The sequence below is a fragment of the Octopus bimaculoides genome, chromosome 1 (genome assembly GCF_046866305.1).
Source record: "Octopus bimaculoides isolate indiv1 chromosome 1, ASM4686630v1, whole genome shotgun sequence".
In the NCBI taxonomy this organism is placed as follows: Eukaryota; Metazoa; Mollusca; class Cephalopoda; order Octopoda; family Octopodidae; genus Octopus; species Octopus bimaculoides.
The window spans coordinates 120,366,193-120,390,505 of NC_142928.1; the positions used below are offsets into that span (position 1 = coordinate 120,366,193).

The 24,313-nt window shown below is 34.6% G+C and overlaps 1 long non-coding RNA gene across 1 annotated transcript in view; it reads left to right on the forward strand.

The window, feature by feature from the left end:
* Positions 1-23,871, forward strand: part of LOC128249917 (uncharacterized) — a 66,799-nt gene extending 42,928 nt beyond the window's left edge. The window contains exons 2-3 of the long non-coding RNA XR_008266069.1: positions 18,481-18,595; positions 22,889-23,871. This is a non-coding gene — a long non-coding RNA (uncharacterized LOC128249917). The remainder of the gene's footprint in view (positions 1-18,480; positions 18,596-22,888) is intronic.
* The last annotated feature ends 442 nt before the right edge of the window (positions 23,872-24,313 follow it).

Consider the following 24,313-nt stretch of genomic DNA (forward strand, 5'->3'; position numbering starts at 1 on the left):
GCATTGACAAGGGGCAACACCCTGAAACTAGTCTAGTCTGCAGATGCCAAACCAGCAGGGGGACACTGCTGACCTCCCCTGTTCGAAGGTTATAAAGGACACAGGTTTCGTGTGTCACATAGCTAGCTAGAGGCGATGGCTTCTTGGAGCTAATTCACGGCAGCTTTCGTCCTAATTTTGGGACTGCCATGTTGGCTTGGCGATAACTATTAATTTCCAGTACCGCTGCCGTAGTCTCCTTTAGAGAGACTTAGAAATATTAATAACTCTATTTCTGAAAACCAGTGGATAGATTCCACTGAAATTAGATAAATAACCTTCGAGCAGATAGTCAGCAGCGCCGCCTGGCTAAGGCTTGGCTACTCTGCATTGACAAGGGGCAACACCCTGAAACTAGTCTAGTCTGCAGATGCCAAACCAGCAGGGGGACACTGCTGACCTCCCCTGTTCGAAGGTTATAAAGGACACAGGTTTCGTGTGTCACATAGCTAGCTAGAGGCGATGGCTTCTTGGAGCTAATTCACGGCAGCTTTCGTCCTAATTTTGGGACTGCCATGTTGGCTTGGCGATAACTATTAATTTCCAGTACCGCTGCCGTAGTCTCCTTTAGAGAGACTTAGAAATATTAATAACTCTATTTCTGAAAACCAGTGGATAGATTCCACTGAAATTAGATAAATAACCTTCGAGCAGATAGTCAGCAGCGCCGCCTGGCTAAGGCTTGGCTACTCTGCATTGACAAGGGGCAACACCCTGAAACTAGTCTAGTCTGCAGATGCCAAACCAGCAGGGGGACACTGCTGACCTCCCCTGTTCGAAGGTTATAAAGGACACAGGTTTCGTGTGTCACATAGCTAGCTAGAGGCGATGGCTTCTTGGAGCTAATTCACGGCAGCTTTCGTCCTAATTTTGGGACTGCCATGTTGGCTTGGCGATAACTATTAATTTCCAGTACCGCTGCCGTAGTCTCCTTTAGAGAGACTTAGAAATATTAATAACTCTATTTCTGAAAACCAGTGGATAGATTCCACTGAAATTAGATAAATAACCTTCGAGCAGATAGTCAGCAGCGCCGCCTGGCTAAGGCTTGGCTACTCTGCATTGACAAGGGGCAACACCCTGAAACTAGTCTAGTCTGCAGATGCCAAACCAGCAGGGGGACACTGCTGACCTCCCCTGTTCGAAGGTTATAAAGGACACAGGTTTCGTGTGTCACATAGCTAGCTAGAGGCGATGGCTTCTTGGAGCTAATTCACGGCAGCTTTCGTCCTAATTTTGGGACTGCCATGTTGGCTTGGCGATAACTATTAATTTCCAGTACCGCTGCCGTAGTCTCCTTTAGAGAGACTTAGAAATATTAATAACTCTATTTCTGAAAACCAGTGGATAGATTCCACTGAAATTAGATAAATAACCTTCGAGCAGATAGTCAGCAGCGCCGCCTGGCTAAGGCTTGGCTACTCTGCATTGACAAGGGGCAACACCCTGAAACTAGTCTAGTCTGCAGATGCCAAACCAGCAGGGGGACACTGCTGACCTCCCCTGTTCGAAGGTTATAAAGGACACAGGTTTCGTGTGTCACATAGCTAGCTAGAGGCGATGGCTTCTTGGAGCTAATTCACGGCAGCTTTCGTCCTAATTTTGGGACTGCCATGTTGGCTTGGCGATAACTATTAATTTCCAGTACCGCTGCCGTAGTCTCCTTTAGAGAGACTTAGAAATATTAATAACTCTATTTCTGAAAACCAGTGGATAGATTCCACTGAAATTAGATAAATAACCTTCGAGCAGATAGTCAGCAGCGCCGCCTGGCTAAGGCTTGGCTACTCTGCATTGACAAGGGGCAACACCCTGAAACTAGTCTAGTCTGCAGATGCCAAACCAGCAGGGGGACACTGCTGACCTCCCCTGTTCGAAGGTTATAAAGGACACAGGTTTCGTGTGTCACATAGCTAGCTAGAGGCGATGGCTTCTTGGAGCTAATTCACGGCAGCTTTCGTCCTAATTTTGGGACTGCCATGTTGGCTTGGCGATAACTATTAATTTCCAGTACCGCTGCCGTAGTCTCCTTTAGAGAGACTTAGAAATATTAATAACTCTATTTCTGAAAACCAGTGGATAGATTCCACTGAAATTAGATAAATAACCTTCGAGCAGATAGTCAGCAGCGCCGCCTGGCTAAGGCTTGGCTACTCTGCATTGACAAGGGGCAACACCCTGAAACTAGTCTAGTCTGCAGATGCCAAACCAGCAGGGGGACACTGCTGACCTCCCCTGTTCGAAGGTTATAAAGGACACAGGTTTCGTGTGTCACATAGCTAGCTAGAGGCGATGGCTTCTTGGAGCTAATTCACGGCAGCTTTCGTCCTAATTTTGGGACTGCCATGTTGGCTTGGCGATAACTATTAATTTCCAGTACCGCTGCCGTAGTCTCCTTTAGAGAGACTTAGAAATATTAATAACTCTATTTCTGAAAACCAGTGGATAGATTCCACTGAAATTAGATAAATAACCTTCGAGCAGATAGTCAGCAGCGCCGCCTGGCTAAGGCTTGGCTACTCTGCATTGACAAGGGGCAACACCCTGAAACTAGTCTAGTCTGCAGATGCCAAACCAGCAGGGGGACACTGCTGACCTCCCCTGTTCGAAGGTTATAAAGGACACAGGTTTCGTGTGTCACATAGCTAGCTAGAGGCGATGGCTTCTTGGAGCTAATTCACGGCAGCTTTCGTCCTAATTTTGGGACTGCCATGTTGGCTTGGCGATAACTATTAATTTCCAGTACCGCTGCCGTAGTCTCCTTTAGAGAGACTTAGAAATATTAATAACTCTATTTCTGAAAACCAGTGGATAGATTCCACTGAAATTAGATAAATAACCTTCGAGCAGATAGTCAGCAGCGCCGCCTGGCTAAGGCTTGGCTACTCTGCATTGACAAGGGGCAACACCCTGAAACTAGTCTAGTCTGCAGATGCCAAACCAGCAGGGGGACACTGCTGACCTCCCCTGTTCGAAGGTTATAAAGGACACAGGTTTCGTGTGTCACATAGCTAGCTAGAGGCGATGGCTTCTTGGAGCTAATTCACGGCAGCTTTCGTCCTAATTTTGGGACTGCCATGTTGGCTTGGCGATGACTATTAATTTCCAGTACCGCTGCCGTAGTCTCCTTTAGAGAGACTTAGAAATATTAATAACTCTATTTCTGAAAACCAGTGGATAGATTCCACTGAAATTAGATAAATAACCTTCGAGCAGATAGTCAGCAGCGCCGCCTGGCTAAGGCTTGGCTACTCTGCATTGACAAGGGGCAACACCCTGAAACTAGTCTAGTCTGCAGATGCCAAACCAGCAGGGGGACACTGCTGACCTCCCCTGTTCGAAGGTTATAAAGGACACAGGTTTCGTGTGTCACATAGCTAGCTAGAGGCGATGGCTTCTTGGAGCTAATTCACGGCAGCTTTCGTCCTAATTTTGGGACTGCCATGTTGGCTTGGCGATAACTATTAATTTCCAGTACCGCTGCCGTAGTCGCCTTTAGAGAGACTTAGAAATATTAATAACTCTATTTCTGAAAACCAGTGGATAGATTCCACTGAAATTAGATAAATAACCTTCGAGCAGATAGTCAGCAGCGCCGCCTGGCTAAGGCTTGGCTACTCTGCATTGACAAGGGGCAACACCCTGAAACTAGTCTAGTCTGCAGATGCCAAACCAGCAGGGGGACACTGCTGACCTCCCCTGTTCGAAGGTTATAAAGGACACAGGTTTCGTGTGTCACATAGCTAGCTAGAGGCGATGGCTTCTTGGAGCTAATTCACGGCAGCTTTCGTCCTAATTTTGGGACTGCCATGTTGGCTTGGCGATAACTATTAATTTCCAGTACCGCTGCCGTAGTCTCCTTTAGAGAGACTTAGAAATATTAATAACTCTATTTCTGAAAACCAGTGGATAGATTCCACTGAAATTAGATAAATAACCTTCGAGCAGATAGTCAGCAGCGCCGCCTGGCTAAGGCTTGGCTACTCTGCATTGACAAGGGGCAACACCCTGAAACTAGTCTAGTCTGCAGATGCCAAACCAGCAGGGGGACACTGCTGACCTCCCCTGTTCGAAGGTTATAAAGGACACAGGTTTCGTGTGTCACATAGCTAGCTAGAGGCGATGGCTTCTTGGAGCTAATTCACGGCAGCTTTCGTCCTAATTTTGGGACTGCCATGTTGGCTTGGCGATAACTATTAATTTCCAGTACCGCTGCCGTAGTCTCCTTTAGAGAGACTTAGAAATATTAATAACTCTATTTCTGAAAACCAGTGGATAGATTCCACTGAAATTAGATAAATAACCTTCGAGCAGATAGTCAGCAGCGCCGCCTGGCTAAGGCTTGGCTACTCTGCATTGACAAGGGGCAACACCCTGAAACTAGTCTAGTCTGCAGATGCCAAACCAGCAGGGGGACACTGCTGACCTCCCCTGTTCGAAGGTTATAAAGGACACAGGTTTCGTGTGTCACATAGCTAGCTAGAGGCGATGGCTTCTTGGAGCTAATTCACGGCAGCTTTCGTCCTAATTTTGGGACTGCCATGTTGGCTTGGCGATAACTATTAATATATATATATATCTATATATATATATATATATATATATATATATATATATATATATATATATATATATATATATATATATATATATATATTCATATATATGTATATATATAAATATATTTGTATATGTATATGTATATATATATTTATATATATGTGCGTATATATAAATGTGTATATATATATATATATATATATATATATATAGAGAGAGAGAGAGAGAGAGAGAGAGAGAGAGAGAGAGAGAGAGAGAGAGAGAGAGACAGAGAGAGAGAGACAGACAGACAGACAGACAGACAGACAGACAGACAGACAGACAGAATTCGGTGTATACTCAAAGCAATGACTAGTATTATTACGAAACCGGTATGATTGTAAATCTCTTTAATAACTCACAATAATGACTTTTATTACCTTTATTCCTACCTCAGTTCTTCTAATTGTATATATATATCGTTACTTTTCATAAAAGCCTTACCTTCTTTTTGATTTTCAATGTGCATTTTCTCTTATTTTTCTGCTTACTTTCCCCTTACATTTCCACGGGTAGTTTCTATTTTGTTTTTTTAACATATTTCTATTATATATATATATATATATATATATATATATATATATATATATATATATATATATATATATATATATATATATATAAGCAATGTTAATTCTCTAAATGAAGTATTAACAGTAACTGCACGATAAAGTGTAGTATATTGCCACTTAAGTGTGGCTGACCCCTAGGGGTGGATGTTACTGTTGCTTTTAGCCCCAGGAGGACATCTCCTCCAGCTGGCTTATCGACACACGACTGTGTCCTGTTTGCCAAGAGAAGTTATCCCTCTCACCATGATCTGCAGCACGAACGGATCCGGATTTCAGGGTTATTTCCCTTCGTCGGCGTTCGATAGCTACTGACCCTGGTGAGAGAGACAAAATCCTGGCAATCTTATATCTACTTTTCCAGTGAAATTCTTCACTGATATCGAAAAGGTGAAAACAAGCAATGTTAATTCTCTAAATGAAGTATTAACAGTAACTGCACGATAAAGTGTAGTATATTGCCACTTAAGTGTGGCTGACCCCTAGGGGTGGATGTTACTGTTGCTTTTAGCCCAGGAGGACATCTCCTCCAGCTGGCTTATCGACACACGACTGTGTCCTGTTTGCCAAGGGAAGTTATCCCTCTCATCCTAGGGATCAGCCACACTTAAGTGGCAATATACTACACTTTATATATATAGTTTTAGGGAAAATAACCAAGTTTCAAGAACTCATCGATGAAAATCCACTATCACATATAGAAAAAAATTAATAATTAAAAGCACAATAAATGAGGATAATATAAAGCAAAGTAAATATCATAAGATAAATATAATAAAAAGATTACACGTGTTTCATAACTAATTTTCAAATAGAAATGAAATTTAAATCGATTAAAATCAATTGAAATTATCGAAAATAAATTCTATTCAAAAATATAACTAATCGTCAGATCGTAAGTAGAACAATAATTAGATATATATCTCAACCAACAATAAGTACCAAATGAATTAATATGAAATACTTATTATATAAAGATAGAAAAATTATTAAAAATATCATAATATCAAAATAATAACCATTCAATAATCATCCCTTCATCCATTATAATAACATGTATATTATATACAAAAAACATCTTACATAAATTATCATTGTTTTAAATTATCATTGTTTTAAATTATCATTGTTTTAAATTATCATTGTTTTAAATACAAGTTGAACGAAGTTTAAGTTTAAAATAATAATGAAGATAAAATTAGTACATATTTAACCGGTGTAATAGTTAAAGCTATACTATTTAAAGCTAAAGACGTTTATTTAATTATAATTAAAAATCAATTGAATAATAGAAAATACAAGATTATTTATTTCTACAAACGTAATAATAAAAATATGAATGAAAAAATTATAAATGGAAAAATTATGAATGAAAACATTAGGAAAGAAAAAATTATTAAGAATAAAAGATCAAATTTTATATATATATACAAAGTTTTAATTTTTAAAAATCTTTAACGATATTATAAACAATAAAGATTAATTATTAATCAAATATTATTAATCAAAAATAATCGAAAATATATCAACACTATTCAAATCGAAGTTCTAATATTATGTTGAAATGAAACTATAACTTCTAAATAATTTAGTGTTAAATAAGTTATCTATTTAAAATAATCTATAAAGAACCAAATGAATAATATAAAAAACAAGAATACATATTATTTTCAAATAGTAGAAAATCTTTAGCAAAGTAAAAAAACAGTACTTATCCATATTTTTTCGTAATTCAAACTGAAAACTAAGACGTTATCTAATAGCTATAGCGTTTTAAGCAAGAGGTCGCGCGAAAATACTACGTTAAAATAGAGAATAGAATACGAAAACATGAATGAAATAATAATTCTTAAATAAATGAATGAAAAATTTAAAATTTATATAACTAACAACATAAAAAGAACAAAAAACTATAGTTATCTTATAAAACATATTAATAAATATTAAATTCTAATATATAATAAATAAATAATAATACTAATAGTCGTAAATTAAATAATATTATGAAATAAACTAAAATACTACTATTGATTTAGTCTTATAAAAATCGTAGTGTCATTGTAATATAAAACCTTAAACTTCCGAAAATATTAACCTACTAATAAAAACAAAATATAATTACTCGAATAATTAAATAGGAAAAATTATAAATAAATACCCCAACACACGCCCTTATACATACATACATATATATATATATATATATATATATATATATATATATATATATATATATATATATATATATATATACTTACATACATATACAAATATACATACTTATATATAAAACATATAAACATATATACATACGAATATACAAAATAATATACGTATATACACACAACATACACACATATATACACATAAACACTAATATAAGCTTATACATAAATAAATAATACACATAATACACATACATAATATGTATAATACACATACATAAATAATACACATATATACATAAATACACACATATATATACATACATAATAACACATATAGACCGAAACATACACACTTCCATATATATATATATATATATATATATATATATATACATAAATATACATCTACACATACACACATGTACCTACCTAAACATACATATAAAAACAAATACACTCATACACACATATAATAAATAAAGAATAGTATATATAAATACACACTCACCCTCCCATGCTCTCAAATATACATATTATATAGATACACATATACATACATATATACATATATATAAAAATGCAAATATAAAATATACACACATATATACACAGAAAAAACATGTATATACATGTACATATATATATATATATATATACATAAATATATATACATACACTTATATATATATACTAACTAATTTATATAGACAAATTACACACACCCACATATATACTTATACCCATATATATACATATATATACACATTTACATAAGTACATACATAAATATACATATACATATACACAAAAATACTCATAACTATAAAAAAAGAAAATAATATATATATATATATATATATTAATAAATTATAGGGTGGCAAAGAAAATTTTAGAAATTTTATTTACCACCAGTGGCCTAGCGAGAGTAAAAACAGTCAATAGACTATGTATTATTCATTAGAAATGCAGAGACGCCTATAATAGGACATCTACTCGCTAGAAATAGCAGCAAAAATACTACATACCACAAAAGTTAGGGATAATTTCGAAAGGAAATGAAAAATAAAAACTTTTACCAATCTATATTCTGTACCATGGTTTCAAGTCAATTTTAGTAAGATAAAGATTATATCTTACAAGGTCAGACTTTCGTCAGCAGAATTGACCAGACAACATATGAAGCACGAATCAGTACGCCGCATGGTTCGTGTTTTTATGTCTAATTTTTCAAAATATACCGCGTATTTACGGTTTACCTAATCGGCAGCAAATACAAAAATGCAAAATGCCGTAATTCCTACAGAAAATCATCCAAAAAGAATTTTATCATTATTAATAAATTATAGGGTGGCAAAGAAAATTTTAGAAATTTTATTTACCATCAGTAGCCTAGCGAGAGTAAAAACAGTCAATAGACTATGTATTATTCATTAGAAATGCAGAGACGCCTATAATAGGACATCTACTCGCTAGAAATAGCAGCAAAAATACTACATACCACAAAAGTTAGGGATAATTTCGAAAGGAAATGAAAAATAAAAACTTTTACCAATCTATATTCTGTACCATGGTTTCAAGTCAATTTTAGTAAGATAAAGATTATATCTTACAAGGTCAGACTTTCGTCAGCAGAATTGACCAGACAACATATGAAGCACGTACATATATATATATATATATATATGCACAAATAAAAATTCACTCAAATAAATATATAAATAAGGAATATTATAAAACAAAACTACACTCACACACTTACTCACACACACAATATATATAAATATACATCTATACTCACAAATACATATCTTTATACATACATGTAAATACAAATATACACTCAACATACACAAACATATATAAAAACACAACACATATATATACACACACTTAAACCTATATAAATACATACGTAAACATATATACATACACCTAAAAATATACATACATACTAACGCATATAGACTAAAACACACACACTCATATATATACATATACATTCATATACACATACCCATATAAACAAAATAAATAAAAAATCATTAGCTAAAGTTTTTATATAAATAAAGTAGTTTATGTCTACATTTTATTTTTCGTTCATCAAAAGAATTAAGTAAATTATTATCCTTATAAAATAATATCTCTTTAAATTCATTATTACATAAATTACAAAAGTTATTACCTATATGATAGGATTTAGCTTTACAAACTATCTTCCACTTTAAAATATAGTTAATATTTTTAGATTTAAGTTCCCAAATATATTTACTGAGGTCAGTAGAATTAATCAAATTTCTATTCTTAAATGAGTGCATATGTTGAGCTACTCTTAATTTAATTTTATTAGAAGTCGATCCTATATAAATCTTATTTAAATTATAACCATTATGTTTATTTTCATTCAATAATTTCACTATACATTTATACACTACATCTTTTAAATTACATTTATTATTAAAATTACATTTAGTTTTATCTAAACATGTACAATTAATTATATCCTGGTCAACATTATTATTATTAAAATTAATATTAGAATAATTATTAAATTTAAATTTATAGTATTTATTTAACTTAAATTTATTAAAAGAAGAGATAATATTAGCAACATTATTAGTAGTAGAATAACCTACACCAAAATTATTTTTAGAAAAAATATAATGATATTTTTTATTATCTCTAAGGAATAAATCAATAACTTTTAAAACTTCATTAATAATGTTAGTTTTAACTTGAACGCCGTATGGAATAATTAGCCAAAGTTTGTTCTTATTATAGATATTATTGAATTTATTATTGGTATTATTAAATTTATTATTATCATTAAAAAAATTAAAATGATATCTAAAATTGTTTCCATTAAAATTAAGTTTATGTTTAGGTAATTTATTATCATAATACCAATTATTCTTATTATTCTTATTATTACCTAAGAAGACATTATCATGAGTATAAAAGTTATGTTTATTAAAAAGGCCATTATTATTATAATTATTATTACTAAAATTATAAAAATATTTCGGATTATTAAAAAAGTTTATATTATTAGTATATCCCGCTTCTTGCAGGGCTTTATTATAATAAGGTGCATGTTTTTCAAAAATCTCTATATTAGAAGATAGTAAAGATATTCTCTTACCTATAGTAAATGTTAAGGACGTTTTAATTGAGGGTGGGTGATTGCTTTTAGCATGAATGTATTTAATATTTTCATTAATCTTATGGAAAGGTTGAGTTCTTGAAACTTGGTTATTTTCCCTAAAACTATATATTTTATATATATTTTATCTATGAAGCTCAATTTAATTTTAATTTTTTATAAATTGATTTTAATTGAGTTTTTACCTGTAATTTTGGATTTTGTCCCTAATATTATTATATATATATATATATAAATATTTATGTAGGGAGAATTCACAAAAAAACAAAAGATGAAGACAGGTGGTGTAGAAAGCAAACATATGTATTAGTATAACGCTAGGGAATTATAAAAGTCTTTAACGTTTCGAGCCTACGCTCTTCCACAGAAAAGAACACAGAAAGAAACAAGGAGAGAAACAAGGAAAGAAACAAGGAGAGAGAAAAATGTGTGTAGTAGCTAGCGATCTGTGTATATATATATATTTATATATATATGTATATATATATATATATATATATATATATGCATATATATGTATATATATATATATATATATATATATATATATATATATATATATATATATATATATATATATATATATATGTGTGTGTGTGTGTGTGTGTGTGTGTGTGTGTGTGTGTGTGTGTGTGTGTGTGTGTGTGTGTGTGTATCTATATATATGTGTATATATATATATATATATATATATATATATATATATATATATATATGTTCATATGTGTGTGTGTGTGTGTGTATATAAATATATATATATATATATATATATATATATATATATATATATATATATATATGGTGTCCCCATAAAATGCATATACACTTTAAATAATAGTAAAGTAGGTATTTATTAAAATACATTTCGTTTTCAAAATTTAATAGAATCTACAGACATTATTTTATTATTTTGTCAACGCCTGTTTTCAAACTAACGTCCATTCTAGTCCATGCACTGTTGACAACGCGAAACAATGGAAACGCAAACATCACGAAACAATTCGTTTGGTGTTTGTATGTATTCTAGTTCAATGGCTGCTCTCAAATCAGCGACTGTTGCAGGTTTCATAACGTAGACTTTGTCTTTTAGGTATCCCCATAAAAAAAGTCTAGTGATGTGTGTTATGATGAATGGGAAGGATATTCAGCAAAACACCTTCGTCCAATCCACTTGTTTGGAAAGTTCTCAAGGAAGGAGGTAGCGTAGGGGTGCCCCGTCTTGCTAAAAATAAAACTCCTCGTCTTCAAAGTCTTATCAAGTGCTTGGCATGACAGACTGTTGCAGAAAGTTCAAGTAAATGGGACCAGTGACAATAACGTCAAAACACTGTAACTCCTGGTAAATTAACATGGTGTTCCACCATAACATGCGGATTCTGAGGTCCCTAGTAGGTGCAATTGTGGCGATTAATTGAACCATTTAATTTGAATGTGACCACATCATTCCACACAATCTTCGTTGGAAAATGTGCATCTCCTCCACATCGGGCCAAGTACCACTTACAATACTGCACTCTTCGGTCTGAAACATTATCATTAATAACTTGGACTAATCTTAGAACGTAACTTTTCCATTGACAACACATCAAAATGCGTTAGGCAGACGATTTTGAAATATTTACCTCATGACTCGCTTGTCGCACAGATCTTCTTGGTCTTTAGTGATACGTTTCCAGCACTCTTTCTTGCTTTGTGGGGGTTGTCTTCCGGAACGTTTCTCGTGGACATTCTGAACAGTTCCATCGGCTTCAAACTTATCTCAAAATCTAATATTCTTTAAAAAGAAGAATAAATATATTTACATATGTATGTGTGTGTGAGTGTATGTGTGTATGCATGTAGGTATGTATGTATGTATGTATGTGTGCATGTATGTATGTGTGAGTGAGTGTATGATTGTGTGTGTATGTATGTATGTATGTATGTATGTATGTATGTATGTATGTATGTATGTACTAAACTGTGCACTAAGTAACTGAGTCACTATCAATTACTATCTCGATTGAAACAATACATGTCTTAATCGAAATTGTGTTAACAGTGAAAACAAAGGAACTGATACATGTTTAACAACATTATATTTAGTGAGACGTGAGGAGTCGAGCTGTTAAATCAATAATTTTCCTTTTTATTCATAGCAAAGTAAATTTATATCAGATGCGACGCTCGATAAGGAGCAACGAGAAAAGGAAGAAATGCTCTTATCATAAAAATCATCTTTACATTGAGAACCATAGCTAAATTCAGTTCATAAAGTTTAATGACTGAGTTTTAGAACAAACATTTCTCACACATTGATAGAGACAGGAAAGTTATCGAACAAGAAGTGTGTTTGTCGTGTTTTGCTTTCATAATTTCAGTATGTATCTATCATTTCTTTAATGTTTTGAAAAGAGATGAAATGATTGAAAGAGAAAGCGAGTGTATGAATAAGTGTATTAATGTACTCGAGGCTCACTGACCAAGGCAGACGAACGGACAGTGTAAAAGAGAGAGAGAGTGTGTGTGTGTGTGTATACATATTAACATACGCCAGTCTGGGGTATCAACCGTAAGCTGAGCTAGCACCACCTCTTTCTGATTAGTTTCCAAAAGGAGCTTCCTTATATACTATGTGATGGTCTGAGAAGTTGCTGAGAAATAGCTAAACCGTGTTGATTGTCCAGTTATAACCAATGACAAGAGTCATACTGATTTTATAGATTTATTCACATTTTGGCGCAAGTTTATGCATTGCAATTGTCAATGGAATGTTGCTTAACAATTCCAGATGAAGAGGTAGTTGATAACCAGTAGAATTATATTTACAGATGAGTAACGGATGGACAACGCCAAGTCGAATAGAAGTCGACATTCCACATATATTGGTAGAGGGTCACCAGTTACAACGCAGTGTATGTTGCAGAGTGTATTTTTCTCTTAACCAGGTGTCGCATGTCGGAAATAAATCTGTTTGCTTCATTTCTCAGAAGGGAGAGTAAAAAGTTTAAGAATAAAATGGATAAAAATGGATGATTGAAAAGTCGAGATTTTAATTCATCAGATGTTCATTGTTAAAACGACTACATCGGACACGTCAGTCTGACGGAGAACTGCAGGAAAAAAGAAGGAAAGTTCTTTCCACATAATGATGTACATGTTGACTGGTTCAGTAATGCTTGATAAAATATTGTAGTCAATTTCATCTAACTAAATGGTCATGTTGTGCAAAGGTAGACATAATAGAAAATGTGGTGAATAGAGAGAAAGAGAAAGTGTATACTGTGGATGTCATCTGCCTTAGTTGTAAGTTAGGAGTTTAGCAAAGATAGTTCGTATTGCAGAATCTCATTGTTGGCCAGACTATTTGTTAAAACAAACAGCTGACACTCAAATAACTATCGATGTGAACGTTTCATTGCGTCCGCTTCTATTCTCTCTCTGTGTAAAGAAAAATATAGAAGGTTCTACTAATTTTCAGCCAACAACCTTGATTGATTGGTTCAATGCCCACATCATCAGTTGATTTAATATACGTTTGACAACCTTAGTAGCCAGCTTTTTACTAACGTCGTCTGTCAATTTGATGAGTATTGAAAAACCTTCAGTGATTTGCATTTTACTGACGTCAGTCAATAAGCCAGTTGTTTATCCACATTGTTTTTTCTGAGAAATAACTTGTCATGGTTTCAAATTTAGGCAGAGACCTGCTGTATATGCAAAATAGACATGTATTTACACGTGTCAGCACATTTTTTTCTTTTAGATCTTTATGCAACTTCGGTTAAATTTGTATTTTTAAATACAGATACATATTTGTCATGTGTGTGTTTATACGTGTGCGTGTGTGTGTGTGTGTGTGTGTGTGTGTGTGTGTGTGTGTGTGTGGATGATACTGATGAGGATAAAATATTGAAAGTGTAGTTATAAAGTGCTCCAAATGCAACACATGTAGAATGGAATGGTTTTGCACATCTATTGTTGAGCAATTGTGCCGTTTCATTAATATCCTGCCGAACGTCGACATTTCCCTGCGGAAAAATATGGAAGTTTACCTATAACAGAAAGGCACCCTACATAATGTAAACTTTAACCCTCATTCAGTTACCTCTAAGGAAGCTGGAGATAAATGGCAACTTGGTAAATCCTAACAAGTGAGAAAAATATTAACTATAGGCGCAGGTGTGGATGTGAAGTTAGAAGTTCCGGGTTCAGTTCCACTACATGGCGCCTTGGGCAAGTGCCTTCTACTATAACCTCGAGCCGACCAAAACTTTGCTAGGGGATCTGGTAGATGGAAACTGAGAGAAGTCCATCATGCGTATATGAAGGTGTGTGAGAAAGAGTGTATGTGTGTGTGTGTATATATATTTGTGTGTGTGTGTTTGTCTTTGTCCCTAACCACTGTTGAACAACTGATGTTGGCTTGTTTACTCTCCCCGTAAGCTAGCAGCTCGGCAAGAGACCGATAGAATAAGCATCAGGCTTTAATATATATATATATATATATACATATATATATATATATATATATATATATATATATATATATATATAATTTAAATAATATATATATATATATATATATATATATGCATATATATACACACATACATGTACATGCTTACATATATATGTATATATACATGAATATATGTGTACAGGACGTCAACAAAACGTAAACAAAATGAGAAACGAGAAGATAAAAAACAAAAGCACGGAAAACGAACTTTTTTTTCGAACAACGAAAGAAACAAATAGAGAAACGAGACAGGCAACATAAAGAACAATCCCTTCATCAGTTGTCCCTTGTTTTATGTACTCCGCGTTTCGAAGGTAGAGACAAGACGCGACTTCGTTAAAATAGTTCTTCCCGCAAAGCAAATTAAATAAAATTTGGAATTTTTTGCGGAGGGCTAAAGTGGTAACAAAAACAGGACAGTAAGAACAAAACTGTAAAAACAAACGGTGAGGGCTGTTAAGCCATAACGAGGTGAAGTGGTGAACGTTGATGAAGGGAATGGTTTTTATGTTGCCTGTCTCGTTTCTCTATTTGTTTCTTTCGTTGTTCGAAAAAAGTTCGTTTTCCATGCTTTTGTCTTTTATGTTCTCGTTTCTCATTTTGTTTACGTTTCTTTTTACATCCTATACCCATATATGCATGTATATATACATATATATGTAGGCATGTACATGTATGTGTGCATATATTCATATATATATATATATATGCATTATTTATATTATTATATGATCGAACGCCACGCATCCATTTCCAAGTAAGTTTTATCTATCTATCTATCTATCTATCTATCTATATATATATATATATATATATATATATATATATATATATATATATATATATATATATATATATATATATATATATATATATATATTGGGGTCGATGTATCCGACTAAAATTCTTCAAGATTGGGCCCCAGTATGGTCGCAGTCCAATGACTGGATCAAGAAAAAGATAAAAGAAATATGCGTGTAGGTTCGAATGAAAATTGTGGCTTCCATAAATCCATACATGACCCAAAAGCTTTGAATATCTTTAAAAATAAAAATGCTTCTCACCAGGAACTGAAATTAGAAAACAGACCAAGTTTGATGGAAGTTTTATTTATTTTTTTTTTCTACCATGGCGACCGACTGTTAAAAGATAATACTAGATATGTTTTTAATATTCTTTTATTCTTTTTCTCTGAGTGAGTTGGATTGGAATAAAGGATTGCGATATAAAGAGAAAGAAATGAACAAAAGGAGAAAATAAAGGGAATAGGGATTATAAATTATTTCTGGAGCCCATCAGATTCTTCTGAAGAATTATCTAGTCCTTCCGGTGCAAGAGAGATTCTAAATAATCATATTCATGTGACCCATCGATCAATTAATCCGTTCATTTCCGGTTATTTCATCTTGTTTCTTTTGAGATTTCAACTATGATCTCTTTCCCTCTCACTATCTCTCTCTCTCTGTTTCTCTCTCTCTCTCTCTCTCTCTCTCTCTCTCTCTCTCTCTCTCTTGCTCTCGCTCACCCTCTCTCACTCTCTCTCTCTCTGTCTTTCGCGCGCACGCACACACACACTCTCTCTCTTTCTATCTATCTATGTTTCTATCTATCTATCTATCTCTGCTTATAATTGTTTTACTTTCAATTTTTTCATTTCACTTTTCCTCTTAACTATATCTACCCCTTTCTCGCATCTCTCTCTCTCTTTCTCTCTTTCTCTCTCTCTCTCTCTCTTTCTCTCTCTCTTTCTCTCTCTCTCTCTACACACACATTTACATATACATATACACATATATATATATATACGTGTGTGTGTGTGTATGAATTAAAAGCAGCGCTAATGACGTAAACATTATCTTTGTTGTTGGCACTCTGTCGCTTACGACGTCGAGGGTTCCAATTGATCCGATCAACGGAACAGCCTGCTCGTGAAATTAACGTGCAAGTGGCTGAGCACTCCACAGACACGTGTACCCTTAACGTAGTTCTCGGGGATATTCAGCGTGACACAGGGTGACAAGGCTGACCCTTTGAATTACAGGCACAACAGAAACAGGAGGTAAGAGAAAGTTGTGGTGGAAGAGTACAGCAGGGTTCGCCACCATCCCCTGCCGGAGCCTCGTGAAGCTTTTAGGTGTTTTCGCTCAATAAACACTCACAACGCCCAGTCTGGGAATCGAAACCGCGATCCTATGACCGAGAGTCCGCTGCCCTAACCACTGGGCCATTGCGCCTCCACAAACATTATCTACCGCACATTCATCGCTCCTGAATTCGATCCGAGGCAAGTGGTTTCGCTTGCTCATGACATTTCAGATGTTTTAACACCCAGCGTTAACAGGGGTCGTCCCCAAGCGCTACCTTGCAGTGAATCCGGCAAACAAACAAAGCACATACATTGAGGATGTGCACTCGTTTATATGAACACCACCAGAACTGCTTTTAATTTGTTATTGAATTTGATCTTACATGTGCATCGCTGTGGTGCATCAGCAAATGATTCTTACACTATTTATATATAGTCATAGACTGGCGATTCGATTCGTCCCCGGTTCGATTCATGCACGTGACGTTGATAAGTTACAAATATGACAATATATCAGTATCCATCACTCCTGAATTCGACCCGAGGCGACTTGTTTCGTCTGATCATGATTTTCAAGTGTCTTAACATCCAGCGTTAGCAGGGGTCGTCCCTATGCGCTATCCCGCAGCGAATCTAGCGAACAAACGAAACATATATTGAGTATGTGCAATTGATGATATATATATGCACACACACACGCGCATACGCACACACACATATACATACATACATACATACATACATCTTCCTCTATATACTGTCCTGAAACTCACCTCTTTCAATCACAAATATTCCCTTTCGATCCTTTTTTCTTTGAATCTCTGTTTCTCTTTCACGCCTCTTTCTCTCTCACCCTCACTCTCTCACTCTCTCACTCACTTTCCCTCCATTTCAACTTTTCCCTCTAGCTGCATGCATCTCACCTAATTCAACCCAGATTCCCATAATATGTCATATTCTTAATATACATTCTTCTTTCTCAGAGTTTATTAATATCCCTCTAATTCTTTCTCTCTCTCTAATTCTTTCTCTCCATCTCCATCTCTCTCCCCATTTCTTTCTGTCTCCCCATCTCTCTCTCTCTTTCCCTTTGGCTCTATATCACTTTCTCTCTCCATTTCTCTCTCTCTCTATCTCTCCATCTCTTTCCGCATTTCTCTCTGTCTTTCCCGTTCTCGCTCACTGGCACTTCTCTCTCTCTCTCTCTCTCTCTCTCTCTCTCTCTCTCTCTCTCTCTCTCTCTCTCTCTCTCTCTCTCTCTCTCTCTCTCTCTCCCCCCGATTTCCTTTCCCTTTCTCTTTCAATTGAGACATATTGATTAGAACTATTTTTGTGAAGAATTACAATTATCTTTACAGAAAATCACGAGAACAGATGGACATCATGTGGCGAATGAATGGAAGGGAAGCGACTGGATAGAAGAGAAGGACTGGATAGAAGAGCGAAAACAGTGAAATACAACGAGAAACTGAAGTAAGACTTGGATGGAAAGAAAGAAAGAAAGAAAGAAAGAAAGAAAGAAAGAAAGAAAGAAAGAAAGAAAGAAAGAAAGAAAGAAAGAAATTCTGAATCCATAGTTAAAATTTGAGAGAAAGATTAAGGCTAACGGAATATACGTGTACTCACGCGTAGCTGTGCATGGAGGACACGTCCTTATGTGTATGATATAATATATATAGATATAGATATTTCTATACATGCATATAATATATATCCACACATATATATATACGTGTATATATATAATCATATGTATATACATATTTATATATTTCCATTTATACACATTATATATATATATGCATATATATGTGTGTGTATGTGTATGTATGTATGTATATGTATGTATATATATATACATGCATATACATACATATACATATGTATATATGTATATATATATATATATATATATATATATATATATATATATATATATATATATATATATATAAATGTATGTATATATGTATATATATGTATATATACATATATATATATATATATATATATATATATATATATATATATATATATATATATATATATATATATATGTATGTATGTATGTATGTATGTATGTATGTATGTATATGTATATAGAGAGAGGCCGTATGTGTGTGTGTGTGAACCAGTTAAAAAGAGACAGATAAAGTGGCGGCTAGAAAGATAAAGAAAGTCGTACTGTAGATGAAAACGACATGAAATTGAATGAGAGGAAAGACAGAGACAGTTACGCACGTTAGAAGAGAAGAGAATTAATAACGCGAAATAAAGTAATTGAAAAGTATAAAAATGTATGCATAATAGTAAGAGGAGGATGCAGAGATAGTGGAACAAGAAAGAAAATGATAGCGTAACATAGATAAAAAAAAACAAGGAAATGTATGAGATAGAGAGAATGTTTCAAGAAGACTCGTTTCCATTAGCTATGAAATGATCTAAGCGACTCAGCTTGAAGCATTACTCTTCTTGATCGAGATTTCTAACTTTGGCACAAGGCCACAAAGTTGTGAGGATGTGGAGGTGTTATCAATTCGATTGACCGTATATTTCACTGGTAAATTGACCACGTTAGAATATGAAATTAAAACGAAAATGCATTTTTTAAAACGTTTTTCCTGCATTTGACCACATTGCCATGCGACTGCTCTTCGCCTGTTTCTTCCCAATCCTTTCCCCCAGCTAACTTAATTAAAAACACGAAGCAGTAAATAGATTAAATTAGACATCAAGTGATTGCTTTTCAGTAAGACAATTCCCCGTGTCTTACAAGACACTTCATTCCACGTGATTTTATCAAGGGACTTAATTTTATGTATTTCTTCCAAGAACATTAAATTATTCGTAGCACAATAAATTTTGCAGGACAATGAATTTTGTAAATTTCTACCAAGGTGCTTAATTCTGTTTATTTCTTACAAGCCACTTCATTTTACATGTTTCTAGCAGGAAACTTAATTACAACTAGAAGACGGTAACAGATCACGCGGAAATAACTTCAAGAATTAAGACAATCGCAAAAGAAAAAGATGTTCATTATATTCTACAGTTAAATAGTTCTCAATCATCTTTATATCATCGACAACCTCTACAGAATCTGAGAAAACGTATGAATCATTTTCTAGAATCTGGTGAAAATTACAGACTCTTTTTCAGAGTCTGCTGAAACCTAAAGACATTTTCTTAGAGTCGAATCAAACATCTAAAATTTGCAGACCGTTTTCAAGATCTGATAAAACTTATGAAAAACATTTTAGATTCTTCTAAAATCTTCGGAACACTTCCGAAAAACATATTTGGAAGCATTAGATAAAATGCATTGCTTTAAGATATTACAAGTAAGGTTTATTAAATGCTTAAATATTTTAGTTTTTAAAATATTTACAGTAGACAACCACAACTTTCGCCAGAGCGGCTAACCTCGAGGCTTCATATTGTAAAATCATAAGGTGACACACCTAATTGAATATTTTGCTTTTCGTCTCTACTATTCCTCTCTCTCTCTCTCTCTCTCTCTCTCTCTCTCTCTCTCTCTCTCTCTCTCTCTCTCTCTCTATCTATCTATCTATCTATCTATCTGTCTCCCTCACTCTATCTCTCTCTCCCTCTCTATCTATCTATCTATCTCTCCATATATATATATATATATATATATATATATATATATATATATATATATATATATATACAGTAAAGCGAGTAGCTACATCATAGTGGCAGTTGAATGTTACTACTAGTTTAACCCTAGGTGGGTTCTCCGCCAGCTGGTTTTTGGTGCAAGCTCTGCACCCTTTATATACAATACATCGCTAGCAAGAGGGACGAGTTCCTACTACACTCCGGCAGCTAACAGGATCGCGGGACTGGCCCAGTTTCGAGCTATTTGGCTCATACTCAGCCACGCACACCTGCGCAGTTGAGTGATAGTTAAGATCCGTTTCTGCCAACGAGGATCTAGTTTTTATCATTCGCAAAATATGCATTTTCTAAAAGAAAGTAAAAAATCTGAAAATTGGTTATAAAGTAGCCTTCCAGTCTCATTGCGTTGAAGGTATGATGTTGTGGAGAAAAAAAATGGAGAAAAAAGTTAGAAAAAAGTTTCGATTTCAATTCAAATTTCACCAGAAGTCGCGTATCCACTTCATGTAAGTACTGAAAAAAATATAGCTGTTAGCTTATAGGACAAGGCTAAGCCAGTAAATTCGATTTGTATAATAATGCTTTCATCGGTAACCTAGTCAATTAATTAATTATACAATTAATAGCTTGTGTTACGTAATCTGAAGTGTAAGTTAATGATATACATATTGATAATCAATACATGTTGTATTTATTCTTCATTGTGTAATTATTTGCACGTAGAGAAATGTAACCAAATGCATTTTCTATTTATTAGAGAATACAAAAGGGGGATTGGATTACAGCTTTCAATTCTAATTTCAGTCTTATCTGAAACTAAGTATACACATTCATTTATTAATTGACTATGTAGTCAATGTTATTATTCAAGAAGTGGCTAGTACTCGAATACTACTATTATTCCAAAATATTTTATTCAAATAAAACTAACCGGTTTAGCGACGCCCAAAGATGGAGGAACCATAAAGAGTTATAAACTTTGTAGGCAGATGAAATGCGTTACATTGTCTCAGATGAATTCCATGTCGAATTCCACAAGGTATTTCCAATTGGAATATCACCTGAGACTATATTTGTCACTTAACTAAGACTCTAGGTGTTTGGGATTTGGCTTGTACCAGACCTTCAGGTGGATAATAACTGAGAATTGGTTGTGAGGAAGATATCCTTGAAACGTAGGACGGAATTAGGTAACAACCCTGTCTCTTTGGTGATGTAAGATCACCTGGCCATTATGCCTTGTCTAAAAGAAACACATAGCTAGATTAGAGTTTATATTATTTCACTTCTAATAGATTAACAGGTCCTGATGATCAGGAGGTTCACATGTTGCCAAAACACACTACAAGAGGGTCTCAGAATGACGTAGTTGAAGAACCACAGGCAGTTGCTAAGATTAACATATCTGCAGAGATTCTTCGACGACGATGATAACGATAAACAGATACAGTCACTGTTCATGACATGCTTTTCTGAAGCTCGTCTTTTTTACTGAGCTGCTGTCTTGGGTCAAGGTCAAATCAAGGTTGGACTTGGGTATTGGGAATGTTGCCAATCCCTCACTGCACTCAATTAATTAGGCTATGTGGCCAGTGGAAAGAACCTTTACGTCTTCTGTCGAGTATTAGTGACGAGTATGAGTGACTCAAAATGTCATTAGTCCCAGTCTCTTCTGTTTTGAAGAACAACTTCCAAAAGTGCTTGGCTTGGCTTGGTTTGGTAGTCCTATACAGAAGCATTGGCTGTTTGGGATAAACTATAGTTATGGCCGAGTTTGAGTAGCCAGCAACCGAACAAGTTCTAGATGTACCCGGATGGCGAAATTGTCCGACAAGCACTCGCACAGATATTACAACGGATCATGTTGTAAAGACTGAATCAGTGTTCCTATATCTGGAGACAACAGTGAAGGAAGTTGTGTGGAAGACTTGGTTAAAGGGCTTGAGGACATACATCTTTCAGACAAAGCCATTATCAACTTCTTCAAGTACCAACTGAAAGAGGATGGCGCTGTCCTCGTGTACGCAGACATGACAGAAGTAGACACCCCATAAAATATCGTTTTATGTTTATTTAACTTGTAAAGGTTTATATTTTTTATTAATTGACATTTTTATGTTTCAGGTTTTATATGTGACTGTTTAAAAGAAGCCTTGAACAAGTTCCAAGCTGCGTACAAAAGAAGCCTTGGAACTGTCTGAAGGTGGACATAGCGCAAAGTCATAGAAAGCCTTAGGATCATAGCCTTCTACAGTTAATAGAGTGATTGTGCAATTCACCAGAGAGGGGAAGGAGTCCATATCGCTTCGCCCAGGTTGACCAGGACTCTCTGACAGGACCTTTCTCTTTGTTAAGAGAAGTGTAAAGGATTATATTCATTGCTAGGCCTCTGACATAGCAGAACACGTTGACGTCAGTCCCAGAACTGCTGTCAGGTATCTCCATAAATTTGGTTACTATTGCAGAGAAAAGATTGGGCCAGTGAGATGGTGGAGAGGCTAGTAGCATTTTGGGACACTGTCGTTTTCTCCAATGAGTCCATATTTGCCGTATTTTCTGACAGTAGTCGAGTGTGGGTCTAGAGACTCTGTGATCAAAACCTTGATGTGGAAAGATTGCAGCTAACAATGAAACATAGCAGCTATTCTGTGATGGTCTGGGTGGCAATTTGGAGCAATGGTCAATCAGAGCTGGTGGAGTGTGAGGAAAACATAAACTCAAATAGATATATGTCCTTATTGCAGAAATGGCTCCTTCCAATCATTTGAAGCGGTGAAATGATTAAAAACTTTTTTATTTATGGAAGATGGGGCTCCTTGTCACACGGATAAAATGACCCAAGGTTTGTTGGATGAGAATGGCATTAAAAATCTTCCATAGCCAACCCAGTCACCAGATATGAACCCTATTGAACACATCTAAGACATAAGGGACAGGACATTTCATAAAAAGAACAAGAAAGCATCTTCAAAGCCAGATCTTTTGAGATTACTGAATGAAACTTGGCAAGAAATTCCTCAAGAGACTCTACGTCATCTGATCAGTAACATGCCTAATAGGGTCCTTGCATTGAAAAATGCACAGGGCATGTCTACTAAATATTAAATATTCACATTATGACAATTAATAAATAATGTGAATGTATAATTTCAGATTGAAATAAATTTTAACGATTATAAGAGTGTCTATTTACTTCTATCATGCCTGTGTACATTTTATGAAAGTGGTGAAATTGATGTGACCAAACAGGTTAGAACTAAGGGGAGTTATTTACCTTAAGTGTATCGAGACAATACAAGGTTAAGCATAGGATGACTCGCATCAATTTATGTGTTTAGTTCCCAATTTTAACATTTTCACGTTGTTTATGTCTTTATTATTTGCGCTATTTATCAAAATATATTTGCAAATGTATATTTATCGTGATTGTTGATCTCGCCCATTTATGAGAAAGCACACGACAATAGGAAAATCATAGTCGTAACGGGTCATTCCGTTCATCTTAGTGTAGTAATGTAAAGGTACAATAGAGGTATTATTTAGAGACAA